This window comes from Oncorhynchus clarkii, unplaced genomic scaffold, assembly GCF_045791955.1.
Source record: "Oncorhynchus clarkii lewisi isolate Uvic-CL-2024 unplaced genomic scaffold, UVic_Ocla_1.0 unplaced_contig_565_pilon_pilon, whole genome shotgun sequence".
Lineage (NCBI taxonomy): Eukaryota > Metazoa > Chordata > Actinopteri > Salmoniformes > Salmonidae > Oncorhynchus > Oncorhynchus clarkii.
Genome location: NW_027260841.1, coordinates 10,001 through 31,138, shown reverse-complemented (window position 1 = coordinate 31,138; position 21,138 = coordinate 10,001). Strand labels below are relative to the sequence as shown.

General features: G+C 48.0%; 1 protein-coding gene across 2 annotated transcripts in view; it reads right to left on the bottom strand.

Moving 5' to 3' along the window:
- LOC139401891 (protein kinase, cAMP-dependent, regulatory, type I, beta) overlaps window positions 1-21,138 on the bottom strand; it is a gene marked incomplete at its 5' end in the record, with an annotated part of 159,596 nt that overhangs the window by 130,124 nt on the left and 8,334 nt on the right.

Here is a 21,138-nt window from a genome sequence, read left to right as displayed (position 1 = left end):
GAAGAATAAACACCATTGTAAATACATGTGACATTTGAAATGTCTTTATTCTTTTGGAACTACTGTGAGAGTAAAGTGACTGTTAATTTTTATTGTTAATTTCACTTTAGTTTATTATCTACTTCACTTGCTTAGGCAATGTTAACATATGTTTCCCATGCCAATAAAGCCCTTAAATTGAATTGAGAGAGCGAGAGCGAGAGCGAGAGAGAAAAAAATGCTAGAGAGAGGGAGAGAGCAAGCGGGAGAGAGATAGAGAGAGAGACAGAGGGGGGAGAGAGAGAGACAGAGACAGAGAGAGAGAGAGTATAAAGAGAGAGATAGAGAGAAAGTGTGTGTAGAGGGGTAAGGGGGTCTATGAGTGTGTCACCACCATCATGACATACACACATTGCAGATGTGAGGGGAAATACCACCATAACTCTCACTGACTGGAAATGATACCACCTGAACACACAGAATTAAACACACACAGATCAGGGAACAGAGCACAAAAACACTAAACAACAAACACACAGAGATGCTGTAGAAAGGAGGAAGACACTTCCACAGCACAAATACACAGTATAAAGAGTCAGTCATATAAGAGAGGACAGACAGAGACTCTGTCCACATAGAACACCTTTCACTACCACTGCTTCCTGCTTCCTGAGTCTTCCTCTGTCTAGCACTGCTGAACCTTCCTCTGTCTAACACTGCTGAGCCTTCTTCTGTCTAACACTGCTGAGCCTCCTCTGTCTAACACTGCTGAGCCTTCCTCTGTCTAACACTGCTGAGCCTCCTCTGTCTAACACTGCTGAGCCTTCCTCTGTCTAACACTGCTGAGCCTTCCTCTGTCTAACACTGCTGAGCCTTCCTCTGTCTAACACTGCTGAGCCTTCCTCTGTCTAACACTGCTGAGCCTTCCTCTGTCTAACACTGCTGAGCCTTCCTCTGTCTAACACTGCTGAGCCTTCCTCTGTCTAACACTGCTGAGCCTTCCTCTGTCTAACACTGCTGAGCCTTCCTCTGTCTAACACTGCTGAGCCTCCTCTGTCTAACACTGCTGAGCCTTCCTCTGTCTAACACTGCTGAGCCTCCTCTGTCTAACACTGCTGAGCCTCCTCTGTCTAACACTGCTGAGCCTTCTTCTGTCTAACACTGCTGAGCCTTCCTCTGTCTAACACTGCTGAGCCTTCCTCTGTCTAACACTGCTGAGCCTCCTCTGTCTAACACTGCTGAGCCTTCCTCTGTCTAACACTGCTGAGCCTCCTCTGTCTAACACTGCTGAGCCTTCCTCTGTCTAACACTGCTGAGCCTTCCTCTGTCAAACACTGCTGAGCCTCCTCTGTCTAACACTGCTGAGCCTTCCTCTGTCTAACACTGCTGAGCCTTCCTCTGTCTAACACTGCTGAGACTTCCTCTGTCTAACACTGCTGAGCCTCCTCTGTCTAACACTGCTGACAAGAGAACTCCAGAGGTTAACCATCTATTACACGCACGCACGCACGCACGCACACACACACGCACACACACACACACACACACACACACACACACACACACAGGAAAATGCAGACACAGAGTCCTGACACACAACACAACATAACCTAACAGATGAGCCACCTGCAGGGTAACATCACATGCCAGACCACCATTAACCAGCCCTGTGAATCACATCAACTCCCACACCAGAGGACACAGTAAAAGGTCCAGCTGGCATGTTGTCAAGGTGTTGTCCTGTGTAATAACAGAAAGGAGATGGATCATGGATAATCTGCTTAATAATCCTACATGGGTAAAACAACGCCCTCTAGAGGTCAAACCATTGTAACACTTTGGCTGGGAATTGCCAGGAACCTCACGATACGATATTATCAAGATGCATAGGTGCCGATACGATATGTATTGCGATTCCCATGATTATATACGTATTGCAATTTGACACTGTGATTTAATTACGATTCGATGTTCCAAACATATTGCTCACCATACGTCTGCTGCAGAGGAACAAGTTGTGCAGAACACAGATGGCCTCCCTACTTAAAAAGAAGATGGAGAACAAGCTATGAAGGAAAAATACTGCAGTTTTGGTGCAGGTACAGCCAACAAGTACAACAATTAAATTGCGATATTGTCAAAACAATATGATATATCGTCAAAAATAATATCATCTAATGTAATTGTATAATTTACCCCCATCACTAATACACATTCACTGTAACAACACACAGCTCAGACCACAGTTCTCTCTCTCCTTCTCTGTTAGTCACATGCCTCAGAGTAGGGATGCCAGATACCAGTAAGACTAACTTTACCAAAGTTCCTAGGTTTTCCAGAAATCCCATTTGGAGTTTCCCAGAATCAGGAGTGGATAAGCAAGAAGGGAAATCCTCCAACTGGAAATCCTTCAAAATGGATTTCTGAAAAGAAAGGTACCAGCATCTTGTCAACCCTAGGAGGCCAGAGGTTTTCCTCATTAGGACCAGAACTTTTCCTGATCAGGTTACATGGTCCTTGTGGTTCCACCATGAATGCCTCTGACAACCCAACAACAGGAAGCAGACGTCCTCTATTTGCTCTGCTGTGCTCCAGATTCCAGATCAGAGATACAGAGAGATAGAGTTACACAGCCATTGATGTTGGGCTGATTTGACTGATGGGATATCAGAAGCTAATCTGAGCTGAGCTAATCTGATACCATCATCACCCTGCGCTTCCTCAAGCAGATCGGTTTCCTTTAGTCTACATACGGTGGCCTTAGATACACTTAGGAACTCAGTTTCTCTCTCTATTCTCTTGTTCTGTCTCTTCCCCTCTTGGTCTCTGTCTCTCTGGCTTTACCACCACTACCACAGACTCTTAACTCTCTCTCTCACACACACACACACACACACACACACACACACACACACACACACACACACACACACACACACACACACACACACACACACACACACACACACACACACACACACACACACACACACACACACACACACACACACAAAGAGACATCAACTTCTCCCTGCTACTCTCACGTAAAGAGGTTCACTGTCCGTCAGCAGGGGTCAACAGGGCTAAGGTCAGGGGGTTTAGAGGTCAGAGTTGAGAGATTAGAAGGTCCATCACTTCATCGACTCATTACTCCGCTGGTTAATTGGTGGATTAAATGAGCGGGAGGACTGACCACTGACTGACCACCACTAGTTTACAAACCTGAGAGGACTATTGCTGTACAGCAGAAACACATCAATTCCTAACAAATAAACAGCATTATAACTGTCTGTTTCTACAGTACCAGCCAAAAGATTGGACAAACCTACTCATTCAAGGGTCTTTCTTTATTTTGACTATGTTCTACATTGTAGAATAATAGTGAAGACATCAAAACTATGAAATAACACATATGGAATCATGTAGTAACCAAAAAAGTGTTGAACAAAAACCATCAAAAAGCAGTCACAAAAACCATCAAGATGATGAAACTGTCTCTCATGAGGACCGCCACAGGAAAGACCCAGCGTTACCTCTGCTGCAGAGGATAAGTTCATTAGAGTTACCAGCCTCAGAAATTGCAGCCCAAATAAATGCTTTACAGAGTTCAAGTAACAGACACAACTCAACATCAACCGTTCAGAGGAGACTGTGTGAATCAGGCATCATGGTCAAATTGTTGCAAAGAAACCATTACTAAAGGACACCAATAAGAAGAAGAGACTTGCTTAGGCTCAATCGCCGTGTCTTTGTAAGACGCAGAGTAGGTATACGGATGATCTCCACATGTGTGGTTTCCACCGTGAAGCATGGAGGAGGTGGTGTGATGGTGCTTTGCTGGTGACACTGTCAGTGATTTATTTAGAATTCAAGGCACACTTAAGCAGCATGGCTACCATAGCATTCTGCAGCGATACGCCATCCCATCTGGTTTGCGCTTAGTGGGAATATCATTTGTTTTTCAGCAGTATAATGACCCAACACACCTCCAGGCTGTGTAAGGGCTTTTTGACCAAGAAGGAGAGTGATGGAGTGCTGCATCAGATGACCTGGCCTCCACAATCCCCCAACCTCAACCTAATTGAGATGGTTTGGGATGAGTTGGACCGCAGAGTGAAGGAAAAGCAGCCAACAAGTGCTCAGCATTTGTAGGAACTCCTTCAAGACTGTTGGAAAAGCATTCCTCTTGAAGCTGGTTGAGAGAATGCCAAGAGTCGTCTCTGTTTGCGTGCCTTGACCATTTCTGACAGTGTGTGATGATGCAAACACACAAACATGAACATCAACAGAACAGTGTTCTCAGCCTTAGTTGGGCTGTAGGTGATAGTTTAACTTTGACACCACAGTCATGACCACTCATATTTCTATCTAACACACCTGCAAAGCAGCCACGGTCTTGTCCTAACTGTACCCATGGTCTCTGTCCTAACTGTACCCACGGTCTCTACCCTAACTGTACCCATGGTCTCTGTCCTAACTGTACCCACGGTCTCTACCCTAACTGTACCCATGTCTCTGTCCTAACTGTACCCACGGTCTCTACCCTAACTGTACCCACGGTCTCTGTCCTAACTGTACCCATGGTCTCTGTCCTAACTGTACCCACGGTCTCTGTCCTAAATGTACCCACGGTCTCTACCCTAACTGTACCCACGGTCTCTGTCCTAACTGTACCCACGGTCTCTATCCTAACTGTACCCACGGTCTCTGTCCTAACTGTACCCACGGTCTCTGTCCTAACTGTACCCACGGCCTCTGTCCTAACTGTACCCACGGTCTCTACCCTAACTGTACCCACGGTCTCTGTCCTAACTGTACCCACAGTCTCTACCCTAACTGTACCCACGGTCTCTGTCCTAACTGTACCAACGGTCTCTACCCTAACTGTACCCACGGTCTCTGTCCTAACTGTACCCATGGTCTCTATCCTAACTGTACCCATGGTCTATGTCCTAACTGTACCCACGGTCTCTACCCTAACTGTACCCACGGTCTCTACCCTAACTGTACCCACGGTCTCTGTCCTAACTGTAACCACGGTCTCTACCCTAACTGTACCCACGGTCTCTACCCTAACTGTACCCACGGTCTCTACCCTAACTGTACCCATGGTCTCTGTCCTAACTGTACCCATGGTCTCTATCCTAACTGTACCCATGGTCTCTATCCTAACTGTACCCATGGTCTCTACCCTAACTGTACCCATGGTCTCTGTCCTAACTATACCCATGATCTCTGTCCTAACTGTACCCATGGTCTCTGTCCTAACTGTACCCATGGTCTCTGTCCTAACTGTACCCATGGTCTCTGTCCTAACTGTACCCACGGTCTCTGTCCTAACTGTACCCATGGTCTCTACCCTAACTGTACCCACGGTCTCTGTCCTAACTGTCCTAACTGTACCCATGGTCTCTGTCCTAACTGTACCCACAGTCTCTACCCTAACTGTACCCATGTCTCTGTCCTAACTGTACCCACGGTCTCTACCCTAACTGTACCCACGGTCTCTGTCCTAACTGTACCCATGGTCTCTGTCCTAACTGTACCCACGGTCTCTGTCCTAACTGTACCCACGGTCTCTGTCCTAACTGTACCCATGGTCTCTGTCCTAACTGTACCCATGGTCTCTGTCCTAACTGTACCCACGGTCTCTGTCCTAACTGTACCCATGGTCTCTGTCCTAACTGTACCCACGGTCTCTACCCTAACTGTACCCATGGTCTCTGTCCTAACTGTACCCACGGTCTCTACCCTAACTGTACCCATGTCTCTGTCCTAACTGTACCCACAGTCTCTACCCTAATTGTACCCACGGTCTCTGTCCTAACTGTACCCACGGTCTCTATCCTAACTGTACCCACGGTCTCTGTCCTAACTGTACCCACGGTCTCTGTCCTAACTGTACCCACGGCCTCTGTCCTAACTGTACCCACGGTCTCTACCCTAACTGTACCCACGGTGTCTACCCTAACTGTACCCACGGTCTCTGTCCTAACTGTACCCACGGTCTCTACCCTAACTGTACCCACGGTCTCTACCCTAACTGTACCCATCGTCTCTACCCTAACTGTACCCACGGTCTCTGTCCTAACTGTACCCATGGTCTCTGTCCTAACTGTACCCACGGTCTCTACCCTAACTGTACCCACGGTCTCTGTCCTAACTGTACCCACGGTCTCTACCCTAACTGTACCCACGGTCTCTACCCTAACTGTACCCATGGTCTCTGTCCTAACTGTACCCATGGTCTCTATCCTAACTGTACCCATGGTCTCTATCCTAACTGTACCCATGGTCTCTACCCTAACTGTACCCATGGTCTCTGTCCTAACTATACCCATGATCTCTGTCCTAACTGTACCCATGGTCTCTGTCCTAACTGTACCCATGGTCTCTGTCCTAACTGTACCCATGGTCTCTGTCCTAACTGTACCCACGGTCTCTGTCCTAACTGTACCCATGGTCTCTACCCTAACTGTACCCACGGTCTCTGTCCTAACTGTCCTAACTGTACCCATGGTCTCTGTCCTAACTGTACCCACGGTCTCTGTCCTAACTGTACCCACGGTCTCTGTACTAACTGTCCTAACTGTACCCATGGTCTCTGTCCTAACTGTACCCATGGTCTCTGTCCTAACTGTACCCACTGTCTCTGTCCTAACTGTACCCATGGTCTCTACCCTAACTGTACCCACGGTCTCTGTCCTAACTGTCCTAACTGTACCCATGGTCTCTGTCCTAACTGTACCCATGGTCTCTACCCTAACTGTACCCATGGTCTCTGTCCTAACTGTACCCATGGTCTCTGTCCTAACTGTACCCACGGTCTCTGTCCTAACTGTACCCATGGTCTCTGTCCTAACTGTACCCACGGTCTCTGTCCTAACTGTACCCACGGTCTCTGTCCTAACTGTACCCACGGTCTCTGTCCTAACTGTACCCATGGTCTCTGTCCTAACTGTACCCACGGTCTCTGTCCTAACTGTACCCATGGCCTCTACCCTAACTGTACCCATGGTCTCTGTCCTAACTGTACCCATGGTCTCTGTCCTAACTGTACCCACGGTCTCTGTCCTAACTGTACCCATGGTCTCTGTCCTAACTGTACCCACGGTCTCTGTCCTAACTGTACCCACGGTCTCTGTCCTAACTGTACCCACGGCCTCTGTCCTAACTGTACCCACGGTCTCTACCCTAACTGTACCCACGGTCTCTACCCTAACTGTACCCATGGTCTCTGTCCTAACTGTACCCACAGTCTCTGTCCTAACTGTACCCATGGTCTCTACCCTAACTGTACCCATGGTCTCTGTCCTAACTGTACCCACGGTCTCTGTCCTAACTGTACCCATGGTCTCTATCCTAACTGTACCCACGGTCTCTGTTCCTAACTGTACCCATGGTCTCTATCCTAACTGTACCCACGGTCTCTGTTCCTAACTGTACCCATGGTCTCTGCACTAACTGTACCCATGGTCTCTGTCCTAACTGTACCCACGGTCTCTGTTCCTAACTGTACCCATGGTCTCTGCACTAACTGTACCCATGGTCTCTGTCCTAACTGTACCCACGGTCTCTGTTCCTAACTGTACCCATGGTCTCTACACTAACTGTACCCATGGGATGTGTGTGTGTGTGTAATTGCAGACAGACACATGTAACTCCAGCTGATGCAAGTACATCCCCCCCCCCCCTCCACACACACACACACACACACAGACCTGCAACTGTACCCCTGTGGTGTGTGGGTGCGAAAACATATGGGGCTGCAGCTAATGCCATACAGTACATTACCGTAAACACACTGGCACAGGAGCAAGAACACAAACACAACTTATTATACACACAGTCCGCCAGATGGGAGGTTAGCCAAGTCATCAGTCCAGGTGTGTGGAAATGGTCCAGTATCACAGTCACAGGTCACACATCCTATCACATCAGCAGGAAGTCAGATAGCAACCGCATAGCAACCAGTCAGATAGCCTATCAGAGCCAGCCCAGGGAAACACACAGTCCTGTTTGTAATGCTGATAACATTCTATCTGCCGTATCTAAAGTCATTGTTAATGGGACCGAGCAACATTACAGGGGAAGTCTTGCTGAGATAGAGTGTGATAGGAAGGCCAAATATACCCCCAGAAATCAGAGTGCACCTGGACACACACAGGTACACACACGTATACTGTAAACCACATAACCAATCTGACAGCCCCCACCAACCCCTCCTGGTAACATATTACCTTCGTCTGCTAGTCTGCTAATCAAAAGCTCTCACTTTCACAGCAACAAAAGAGAGCAATGTGAAAGACAAGCTCAACTATGACTTAATGGTTTCAGTCTATAGAGATAACAGTGGCACAGGTGTTTCTGTTTCTACACTTTACACCCCACAGTGCACTGCTCAGCACCGCCTGATAACACACACCTGTTGATGGGATGACGTGTGGGTGTGGGTGTGTGTGTGTGTGTACCGTGGTACAGTAGCTATGGGGCAGCACCATGACTTCTGCAGGGCTTTTACTGAGGGTTACAGTTCAGCCAAGGTCACACAGAGAGCAGCACAGACTGACAGACTATATAATGGCCCACTGGCCTAGGAAATGTGTCCAGAGCTAGGCTGATGTTTTATCTAGTTTCCCAGCTGGACCAGAGACCAGGGACCAGAGACCAGAGATCAGGGACCAGGGATCAGAGATCAGGGACCAGAGACCAGGGACCAGAGACCAGGGACCAGGGATCAGAGACCAGGGAATAGGGATCAGAGACCAGGGAGCAGAGACCAGAGATCAGAGACCAGGGACCAGAGACCAGGGACCAAAGACCAGGGACCAGAGGCCAGGGACCACGACCAGAGACCAGAGATCAGGGACCAGAGATCAGGGATCAGAGACCAGGGACCACGACCAGAGATCAGGGACCAGAGATCAGAGACCAGGGACCACGACCAGAGATCAGGGACCATGGACCAGAGATCAGGGATCAGAGACCAGAGATCAGGGACCAGAGACCAGGGACCAGAAACCAGGGACCAGGCTTCCTGGGAACTAGTCTGTCTGACCTACATTCCACACAAGCCATGATACCCAGCCCATTTAAACTACTACAGCTAGTCCACAGGGGATGAGTTTGTGTGTGTGTACTGTATAGGTTGTGTGTTTGTGACTGCTAGTCCACAGGGGATGAGTTTGTGTGTGTGTACTGTATAGGTTGTGTGTTTGTGACTGCTAGTCCACAGGGGATGAGTTTGTGTGTGTGTACTGTATAGGTTGTGCGTTTGTGACTGCTAGTCCACAGGGGATGAGTTTGTGTGTGTGTACTGTATAGGTTGTGTGTTTGTGACTGCTAGTCCACAGGGGATGAGTTTGTGTGTGTGTACTGTATAGGTTGTGTGTTTGTGACTGCTAGTCCACAGGGGATGAGTTTGTGTGTGTGTACTGTATAGGTTGTGTGTTTGTGACTGCTAGTCCACAGGGGATGAGTTTGTGTGTGTGTACTGTATAGGTTGTGTGTTTGTGACTGCTAGTACACAGGGGATGAGTTTGTGTGTGTGTACTGTATAGGTTGTGTGTTTGTGACTGAGAGGTTTCTGTGCTGTTGATTGCGGGACCGGTGCAGTCTCGCACTGGCAGCAGTATGTGTGTGTGTGTGTCTCAATGCAGTGCCACCCTGCCTGTTCCTCTCAGGTAACTGCAGGACCTCTCGTCACACTCCCATTTGCAACCTCCAACTTCCCCTCTCCCCACTAAATCTCCCTATACCCCTTAAGGAGAACTAGAACAGAGAACCTGTCATGTCATTAAGGAGAACTAGAACAGAGAACCTGTCATGTCCTTAAGGAGAACTAGAACAGAGAACCTGTCATGTCATTAAGGAGAACTAGAACAGAGAACCTGTCATGTCCTTAAGGAGAACTAGAACAGAGAACCTGTCATGTCCTTAAGGAGAACTAGAACAGAGAACCTGTCATGTCCTTAAGGAGAACTAGAACAGAGAACCTGTCATGTCATGTCCTTAAGGAGAACTAGAACAGAGAACCTGTCATGTCCTTAAGGAGAACTAGAACAGAGAACCTGTCATGTCATGTCCTTAAGGAGAACTAGAACAGAGAACCTGTCATGTCCTTAAGGAGAACTAGAACAGAGAACCTGTCATGTCCTTAAGGAGAACTAGAACAGAGAACCTGTCATGTCATGTCATTAAGGAGAACTAAAACAGAGAACCTGTCATGTCCTTAAGGAGAACTAGAACAGAGAACCTGTCATGTCATGTCTTTAAGGAGAACTAGAACAGAGAACCTGTCATGTCATGTCTTTAAGGAGAACTAGAACAGTGAAAAGCCTCGGAATCTGAGAGAGAAAGTCTTGCCTGACAACAGCAGGCAGGTGACTGAGGGCATGCTTTCAGGTAATGGCATGAGGGTGAAGAAGGAGGTCATAGGGGGGCATAGGGGTGAGTCAGGGACACAGGGTGCTGGCAGGACAGGGGGGAACAGCAGGTGCCAGTGTGCCACATCGCCCCAGGGCACTGAGGGCAGGGACCCACCTGGGCATCAGCAGCACGAGGGTTCAGAGAGGGTTCAGAGAGGGCATCTGTGTCTGAGGCTGGGACAATGGCTGGCTTTGCTGCCTTCATACTCTCTATCTCCCCCACCCCCTCACCTCACAGCAGTGGAGAGCTGCTGCAGTCAGAACACAATGTACCACTCATTGTGTCCTCCCCTGGTTGGTGGTTGATGATTAAAAGGGATGATAATGGTTGGTGGATGATGAATAAAAGGGATGATAATGGTTGGTAGTTGATGAATAAAAGGGATGATAATGGTTGGTAGTTGATGATTAAAGGGGATGATAATGGTTGGTAGTTGATGATTAAAATGGATGATAATGGTTGGTAGTTGATGATAATGGTTGGTGGTTGATGATTAAAATGGATGATAATGGTTGGTAGTTGATGATAATGGTTGGTAGCTGATGATTAAAAGGGATGATAATGGTTGGTGGCTGATGATTAAAAGGGATGATAATGGTTGGTGGCTGATGATTAAAAGGGATGATAATGGATGGTAGCTGATGATTAAAAGGGATGATAATGGTTGGTAGTTGATGATAATGGTTGGTAGCTGATGATTAAAAGGGATGATAATGGTTGGTGGCTGATGATTAAAAGGGATGATAATGGATGGTAGCTGATGATTAAAAGGGATGATAATGGTTGGTAGTTGATGATTAAAAGGGATGATAATGGTTGGTAGTTGATGATTAAAAGGTACACTCTTAGGTTCTTCTGCTGTCCCCATTAACCCTTTGAAGAACCCTCTTTGGTTCCAGGTAGAACCCTCTTTGGTTTCAGGTAGAACCCTTTGAGTTCCATGTAGAACCCTTTACACAGAGGGTTTTACATGGAACCCAAAAGAGTTCTACCTGGAACCAAAAAGGGTTATCCTATGGGGACAGCTGAAGAACCCTTTTGGAAGCCTGTTTTGGAAGAGTGGATGATAACATAATAAAGTGATAATAGGAGAAACAGATCGCTGGCCGTTCAGCTCACATAACTGCTGAGTGACTAACGATATGGGATGTTTCCTTCGTCTTGTTCTTCACACGGCTACAGCTGCCAGGGAAGGAACTGACTCATAGAACACACCAGGCTCAGTCCAAATCAGAAACACCAGCCAATGACAGATTACTGTTCGACAAGGCCTGCCAATAACAGCCAACAGCCAAGCAACACCAGCTTGTGGCTGGTAGCCTTGCATGCCTGAGAGTTCAGCCAATAGCAGCCTTGCATGCCTGAGACATCAACCCATAGCAGCTTCAAAGACCACCAACTCCAGCCAGTCAGGCCAGTATACCTGTATGAAACATCGAGTGCAGAAACCTTTCTGCAAAGCCCAGTAATAAAATCAAACACAATTTTACTTGTCACATGCTTGGTAAACAACAGGTGTAGACTAACAGTGAAATGCTTACTTATAGGTCCTTTTCCAGCAATGCAGAGTTAAAGATAACAAGAAAAACTCAACTAAATTGAAATAGTGAAACAAGGAATAACTACACATGAAAAACAAATAGCAATAAGGAGTAAAAATAGCAGGTAATAGCATGACTATATACAGGGAGTACCAGTACTGAGTCAATATGCAGGGCTACCAGGTAATAACATGACTATATACAGGGAGTACCAGGTAATAACATGACTATATACAGGGAGTACCAGGTAATAACATGACTATATACAGGGAGTACCAGGTAATAACATGATTATATACAGGGAGTACCAGGTAATAACATGACTATATACAGGGAGTACCAGGTAATAACATGACTATATACAGGGAGTACCAGGTAATAACATGACTATATACAGGGAGTACCAGGTAATAACATGACTATATACAGGGAGTACCAGGTAATAACATGACTATATACAGGGAGTACCAGTACTGAGTCAGCGTGCAGGGCTACCAGGTAATAACATGACTATATACAGGGAGTACCAGGTAATAACATGACTATATACAGGGAGTACCAGTACTGAGTCAATGTGCAGGGCTACCAGGTAATAACATGACAATATACAGGGAGTACCAGGTAATAACATGACTATATACAGGGAGTACCAGGTAATAACATGACTATATACAGGGAGTACCAGGTAATAACATGACTATATACAGGGAGTACCAGGTAATAACATGACTATATACAGGGAGTACCAGGTAATAACATGACTATATACAGGGAGTACCAGTACTGAGTCAGCGTGCAGGGCTACCAGGTAATAACATGACTATATACAGGGAGTACCAGGTAATAACATGACTATATACAGGGAGTACCAGTACTGAGTCAATGTGCAGGGCTACCAGGTAATAACATGACTATATACAGGGAGTACCAGGTAATAACATGACTATATACAGGGAGTACCAGTACTGAGTCAATGTGCAGGGCTACCAGGTAATAACATGACTATATACAGGGAGTACCAGGTAATAACATGACTATATACAGGGAGTACCAGGTAATAACATTACTATATACAGGGAGTACCAGTACTGAGTCAGCGTGCAGGGCTACCAGGTAATAACATGACTATATACAGGGAGTACCAGGTAATAACATGACTATATACAGGGAGTACCAGGTAATAACATTACTATATACAGGGAGTACCAGTACTGAGTCAGCGTGCAGGGCTACCAGGTAATAACATGACTATATACAGGGAGTACCAGGTAATATCATGACTATATACAGGGAGTACCAGGTAATAACATGACTATATACAGGGAGTACCAGTACTGAGTCAGCGTGCAGGGCTACCAGGTAATAACATGACTATATACAGGGAGTACCAGGTAATAACATGACTATATACAGGGAGTACCAGTACTGCGTCAATATGCAGGGCTACCAGGTAATAACATGACTATATACAGGGAGTACCAGTACTGAGTCAATGTGCAGGGCTACCAGGTAATAACATGACTATATACAGGGAGTACCAGGTAATAACATGACTATATACAGGGAGTACCAGTACTGAGTCAGCGTGCAGGGCTACCAGGTAATAACATGACTATATACAGGGAGTACCAGTACTGAGTCAGCGTGCAGGGCTACCAGGTAATAACATGACTATATACAGGGAGTACCAGTACTGAGTCAATGTGCAGGGCTACCAGGTAATAACATGACTATATACAGGGAGTACCAGGTAATAACATGACTATATACAGGGAGTACCAGGTAATAACATGACTATATACAGGGAGTACCAGGTAATAACATGACTATATACAGGGAGTACCAGGTAATAACATGACTATATACAGGGAGTACCAGGTAATAACATGACTATATACAGGGAGTACCAGGTAATAACATGACTATATACAGGGAGTGCCAGTACTGAGTCAATATGCAGGGCTACCAGGTAATAACATGACTATATACAGGGAGTACCAGTACTGAGTCAATATGCAGGGCTACCAGGTAATAACATGACTATATACAGGGAGTACCAGTACTGAGTCAATGTGCAGGGCTACCAGGTAATAACATGACTATATACAGGGAGTACCAGGTAATAACATGACTATATACAGGGAGTACCAGTACTGAGTCAGTACTGAGTCAATGTGCAGGGCTACCAGGGAGTACCAGTACTGAGTCAATGTGCAGGGCTACCAGATAATAACATGACTATATACAGGGAGTACCAGTACTGAGTCAATGTGCAGGGCTACCAGGTAATAACATGACTATATACAGGGAGTACCAGTACTGAGTCAATATGCAGGGCTACCAGGTAATAACATGACTATATACAGGGAGTACCAGTACTGAGTCTATGTGCAGGGCTACCAGGTAATAACATGACTATATACAGGGAGTACCAGGTAATAACATGACTATATACAGGGAGTACCAGTACTGAGTCAATGTGCAGGGCTACCAGATAATAACATGACTATATACAGGGAGTACCAGATAATAACATGACTATATACAGGGAGTACCAGTACTGAGTCAATGTGCAGGATAGATAATAGGCAATAGCAGCATGTGGTGTGTGTGTGTGTGTGGCGTCAGTATGCATGTGTGAACATGTTATGTGTGTGAAGGTGTATAGTATGTGTGTGTTGGGGTGTCAGTGTAAGTGTGTGTGAGCATGTGGGTAGAGTCCAGTATGTGTGAGAGTGTGGGTAGAGTCCAGTATGTGTGAGCATGTGGGTAGAGTCCAGTGTGTGTGAGCATGTGGGTAGAGTCCAGTATGTGTGAGTATGTGGGTAGAGTTCAGTATGTGGAGTCCAGTTTGTGTGAGCATGTGGGTAGAGTCCAGTGTGTGTGAGCATGTGGGTAGAGTCCAGTATGTGTGAGCATGTGGGTAGAGTCCAGTGTGTGTGAGCATGTGGGTAGAGTCCAGTGTGTGTGAGCATGTGGGTAGAGTCCAATATGTGTGAGCGTGTGGGTAGAGTCCAGTGTGTGTGAGCGTGTGGGTAGAGTCCAGTGTGTGTGAGCATGTGGGTAGAGTCCAGTGTGTGTGAGCGTGTGGGTAGAGTCCAGTATGTGTGAGCATGTGGGTAGAGTCCACATGCTCACACTTGTTCAGCAGTCTTGTTCAGCAGTCTTGTTTAGCAGTTTTGTTTAGCAGTCTTGTTCAGCAGTCTTGTTTAGCTGTCTTGTTTAGCAGTCTTGTTTAGCAGTCTTGTTTAGCAGTCTTGTTTGGTAGTCTTGTTTAGCAGTCTTGTTTAGCAGTCTCATGGCTTGGGGGTAGAAGCTGTTCACTGTGTTGTGGGTTCCACACTTGGTGCACTGGTACCGCTTGCCATAGGTAAGCAGAGAGAAGATTCTATGACTTGGGTGGCTGGAGTCTTTTAACATTTTTAGGGCCTTCCTCTGGCACCACCTGGTATAGAGGTCCTGGATGGCAGGGAGCTCAGCCCCAGTGATGTACTGGGCCGTATCCACTATCCCCTGTAGTGCCTTGCAGTTGCTGTACCAAGCGGTGATGCAGCCAGTGAAGATGCTCTCAATGGTGCAGCTGTACAACTTTTTGAGGATCTGAAGGCCCATGCTGAATCTTTTCAGCCTCCTGAGGGAGAAAAGGCTCTGTCGTGCCCTCTTTACAACTGCGTTGGGTGTGTGTGGACCTGTTAATTCCTTAGTGATGTGGACACAGAGGAATTTGAAGCTCTCGACCCGCTCCACTACAGCCCCATCGATACGGATGGGGCGTGTTAACCCCTTCCTGTAGTCCACGATCAGATCCTTTGTCTTGCTGACGTTGAGGGAGAGGTTGTTGTCCTGTCAGCACACTGCCATGTCTCCCTCTGACCTCTTCCTCGTCACTGATCCCTCCTACCACCTTCACGTTGTCAGCACACTGCCATGTCTCCCTCTGACCTCTTCCTCGTCAGTGATCCCTCCTACCACCTTCACGTCGTCAGCACACTGCCATGTCTCCCTCTGACCTCTTCCTCGTCAGTGATCCCTCCTACCACCTTCACGTCGTCAGCACACTGCCATGTCTCCCTCTGACCTCTTCCTCGTCAGTGATCCCTCCTACCACCTTCACATCGTCAGCACACTGCCATGTCTCCCTCTGACCTCTTCCTCGTCAGTGATCCCTCCTACCACCTTCACATTGTCAGCACACTGCCACGTCTCCCTCTGACCTCTTCCTCGTCAGTGATCCCTCCTACCACCTTCACGTCGTCAGCACACTGCCATGTCTCCCTCTGACCTCTTCCTCGTCAGTGATCCCTCCTACCCCCTTCACGTCGTCAGCACACTGCCATGTCTCCCTCTGACCTCTTCCTCGTCAGTGATCCCTCCTACCACATTCACGTCGTCAGCACACTGCCATGTCTCCCTCTGACCTCTTCCTCGTCAGTGATCCCTCCTACCACCTTCACGTCGTCAGCACACTGCCATGTCTCCCTCTGACCTCTTCCTCGTCAGTGATCCCTCCTACCACCTTCACATCGTCAGCACACTGCCATGTCTCCCTCTGACCTCTTCCTCGTCAGTGATCCCTCCTACCACCTTCACGTCGTCAGCACACTGCCATGTCTCCCTCTGACCTCTTCCTCGTCAGTGATCCCTCCTACCACCTTCACATCGTCAGCACACTGCCATGTCTCCCTCCTACCACCTTCACGTCGTCAGCACACTGCCATGTCTCCCTCTGACCTCTTCCTCGTCAGTGATCCCTCCTACCACCTTCACGTCGTCAGCACACTGCCATGTCTCCCTCTGACCTCTTCCTCGTCAGTGATCCCTCCTACCACCTTCACATCGTCAGCACACTGCCATGTCTCCCTCTGACCTCTTCCTCGTCAGTGATCCCTCCTACCACCTTCACGTCGTCAGCACACTGCCATGTCTCCCTCTGACCTCTTCCTCGTCAGTGATCCCTCCTACCACCTTCACGTCGTCAGCACACTGCCATGTCTCCCTCTGACCTCTTCCTCGTCAGTGATCCCTCCTACCACCTTCACGTCGTCAGCACACTGCCATGTCTCCCTCTGACCTCTTCCTCGTCAGTGATCCCTCCTACCACCTTCACGTTGTCAGCACACTGCCATGTCTCCCTCCTACCACCTTCACGTCGTCAGCACACTGCCATGTCTCCCTCTGACCTCTTCCTCGTCAGTGATCCCTCCTACCACCTTCACGTCGTCAGCACACTGCCATGTCTCCCTCTGACCTCTTCCTCGTCAGTGATCCCTCCTACCACCTTCACATCGTCAGCACACTGCCATGTCTCCCTCTGACCTCTTCCTCGTCAGTGATCCCTCCTACCACCTTCACGTCGTCAGCACACTGCCATGTCTCCCTCTGACCTCTTCCTCGTCAGTGATCCCTCCTACCACCTTCACGTCGTCAGCACACTGCCATGTCTCCCTCTGACCTCTTCCTCGTCAGTGATCCCTCCTACCACCTTCACGTTGTCAGCACACTGCCATGTCTCCCTCCTACCACCTTCACGTCGTCAGCACACTGCCATGTCTTCCTCTGACCTCTTCCTCGTCAGTGATCCCTCCTACCACCTTCACGTCGTCAGCACACTGCCATGTCTCCCTCTGACCTCTTCCTCGTCAGTGATCCCTCCTACCACCTTCACATCGTCAGCACACTGCCATGTCTCCCTCTGACCTCTTCCTCGTCAGTGATCCCTCCTACCACCTTCACGTCGTCAGCACACTGCCATGTCTCCCTCTGACCTCTTCCTCGTCAGTGATCCCTCCTACCACCTTCACGTCGTCAGCAAACTTGATGATGGTGTTCACCCACGCAGTCGTGGGACTAAGCACGCACCCCTGAGGGCCCCTGTGTTGATGGCGGATGTGCTGTTGCCTACCCTCACCAGCAGGGGGCGGCCCGTCAGGAAGTCCAGGATCCAGTTGCAGAGTTGTTTAGTCCCAGGGTCCTCAGCTTAGTGATGAGTTTGGAGGGCACTATGGTGTTGAATGCAGAGCTGTAGTCAATGAAAATCACTCTTACATAGGTATTCAATTTGTCTATGTGGGTAAGGGCAGTGTGGAGTGCAGTTGAGATTGTGTCATCTGTGGATCTGTTGGGGCGGTATGTATTTTGGAGTGGGTCCAGAGTGTCTGAGATGTTGGAACAGCCTTGCCATAGCAACAGCCTTGGAACCAACAACTCTAGCCAATCAGGGCCCATCTGTCATTGACAACAGCCTTTCAGCTCAGCAACACCAGACATGGACAGACACTCCAGAGAGGGCACGCCAGCACTGACCATCACAAACCATCACAGACCATCTGCCCATCTACGTCAGCCCCAGACATCTCTGGCTCATTTAGAAAGCGTATACAAATTGTACTTTAGGCCTATTGGTTTTGAACAACAGTGTTTCGTACAAGTGGTATGACTGGATTCAAGAGGAACAAATTGTGGAAGTTTGTCACGTGTCAACCACAAAACTATGGTAATGGAACTTCAATGTGACTGAGCGCATCAGCTGAAGACTGAGGGAGTTGGACTCAGCACGGCCCTGTCAGAGCTAAACTAACGCCAAGTCACAGCTTCTGCCGTCCGGCTGATCACACATAATCCTGACCTGTCATCATCGTTACACCCCATCACTCAGACATGAGCTAATCAGACACCATGCTGTTCTGCCTGTCTGTCTGTCTGTCTGTCTGTCTAATCAGACACCATGCTGTTCTGCCTGTCGGCCTGTCTGTCTGTCTGTCTGTCTGTCTAATCAGACACCATGCTGTTCTGCCTGCCTGTCTGTCTGTCTGTCTGTCTGTCTGTCTGTCTGTCTGTCTGTTTGTCTGTCTGTCTGTCTGTTTGTCTGTCTGTCTGTCTGTTTACAGCTAAAACACCAAGTGTTTCTTACATGTTTCAAGAGGAACAAATTGACGACACTACGTGGCAGTTTGTTGGCATGTCAACATGCTACCGTAATGCACAATCACACAACAGACTGCATCAGCTGCATTCAGAGGGAGTTGGATCCAACACGGCCCTGTCAACACTAGGCTAGCTAGGCTAACACCAAGTCACAACGTCCGGCTGATCTGCACCTGTCATCATCACTATGCCCCATCACTCATCTTAGAACAAATAATCATCCTGTCTGTCTGTCTGTCTGTCTGTCTGTCTGTCTGTCTGTCTGTCTGTCTGTCTGTCTGTCTGCCTGCCTGCCTGCCTGCCTGCCTGCCTGCCTGCCTGTCTGTCTGTCTGTCTGTCTGTCTGTCTGTCTGTCTGTCTGTCTGCCTGCCTGCCTGCCTGCCTGCCTGTCTGTCTGTCTGTCTGTCTGCCTGCCTGCCTGCCTGCCTGCCTGCCTGCCTGCCTGCCTGCCTGCCTGCCTGCCTGCCTGCCTGTCTGCCTGCCTGTCTGTCTGTCTGTCGCTGACGGTCCGTCTCTGTAGCCGCTACACGAACACGACAGCCAGTCATATACATTCAGAATCATATACGGTCTCCTCTGGGGCTGTGTGGTCATGTATGGTCTGGTCATGCCAACAGGTCTTGTATACATTAAAACAAGGCAAGTTTATGGTCCGGTGCCAATGTAACCCTAAGCCTCCGTATCAGCCACCCAAGCACTAGATTTAAGTGACTACACCAGGCCTGGGTTCAAATAGTATTTGCTTTATTTAAAATACTTAACTGGGCTTTTCTGAGCTTGCCTGGCACAACTGAACTAATAGTGTAGACCCAAAAGTGCAAACCTCTCCCATCTGTCACTCCAGGAAGACATAATCAAATGCTCAGATTATTTTCAAGGAAACAAGTACTACTTGAACCAAGGTCTCTACTACAGTGTACTTCTGCCTGTGTGATTCTATTATATCACATGTTTCTTCTCTGCCTGCCACTGCTGGGCAAACTGTCGGCTGGTTGCAACAACACTGACGTGCAATCAGACTGAGGCCCTGTGCCAAGAAGTGGGGAGCGCAGTAAATTACCAGCTGACGAAAGAATGGAAAGAGGTGTGTTTTGGGTTTTCTCCCTGGGACCGTCAGGAGGCTAGAATGGAGGGATGAAGGGAGAGAGGCTTTTCCCTGCTGTTCTGTGGATGCAGCCTGGGATACAGAGCTAATGGATTCTCCCCGGCAATGAACCAGTATTCAGGCTGCTGTCCAGAGCAAAGAGGGAGAGTGGAAGGGAGGGAGGGGAGGGAGGGAGCCACCTGAGATGCTTCCCACAGTACTGGCCTGGAGATTAGGAAGGAAGGAAGGGATGGAGGAGGGGTTGAGGGATAGGGAGGGAAGAGAGTGAATAGTAGGAGTGGGGTGAGATGGAAATTGGAAGAAAGGAGAAATGGGTGAAGGGGAGGGATGGATATAGGGATAGAGAAAGAAGTGGAGAAGGAAAGAGAGAGGAAGAGAGAAGAGATGGGGTGAAGGGGAGGGATGGATAGAGGGATAGAGAAAGAGGTGGAGAAGGAAAGAGAGAGGAAGAGAGAAGAGATGGGGTGAAGGGGAGGGATGGATAGAGGGATAGAGAAAGAGGTGGAGAAGGAAAGAGAGAGGAAGAGAGAAGAGATGGGGTGAAGGGGAGGGATGGATAGAGGGATAGAGAAAGAGGTGGAGAAGGAAAGAGAGAGGAAGAGAGAAGAGATGGGGTGAAGGGGAGGGATGGATAGAGGGATAGAGAAAGAGGTGGAGAAGGAAAGAGAGAGGAAGAGAGAAGAGATGGGGTGAAGGGGAGGGATGGAGGGATTAATGAATCTCTCTCTCTCTCTGGCAAGCGGTACCGGAGGACCAAGTCTAGGACCAAAAGGCTCCGTAACAGTTTCTATCCCCAAGCCAAAAGACTGCTGAACAGCTCATCAAATGGCCACCGGACTATTTATTATCTATGCATAGTCACTTCACCTCGCACATTGACTTGGTACTGGTACCCCCTGTATATAGCCTCGTTATTGTTATTTTATTGTGTTACTATTATTTTTTACTTTAGTTAATTTGGTAAATAAACTCTTAACTCTTTCTTGAACTGCATTGTTGGTTAAGGCCTTGTAAGTCAGCATTTCATGGTGAAGTCTACACCTGTTGTATTTGGCGCATGTGACAAATAAAGTTTGATTTGATTTGTTGTTGCTGTTTTGTGTTTGTCAAACCCCACAGCCTCAGACCCTCTCTCAGAGCCGTGGCGAATCGTGTCGTTCC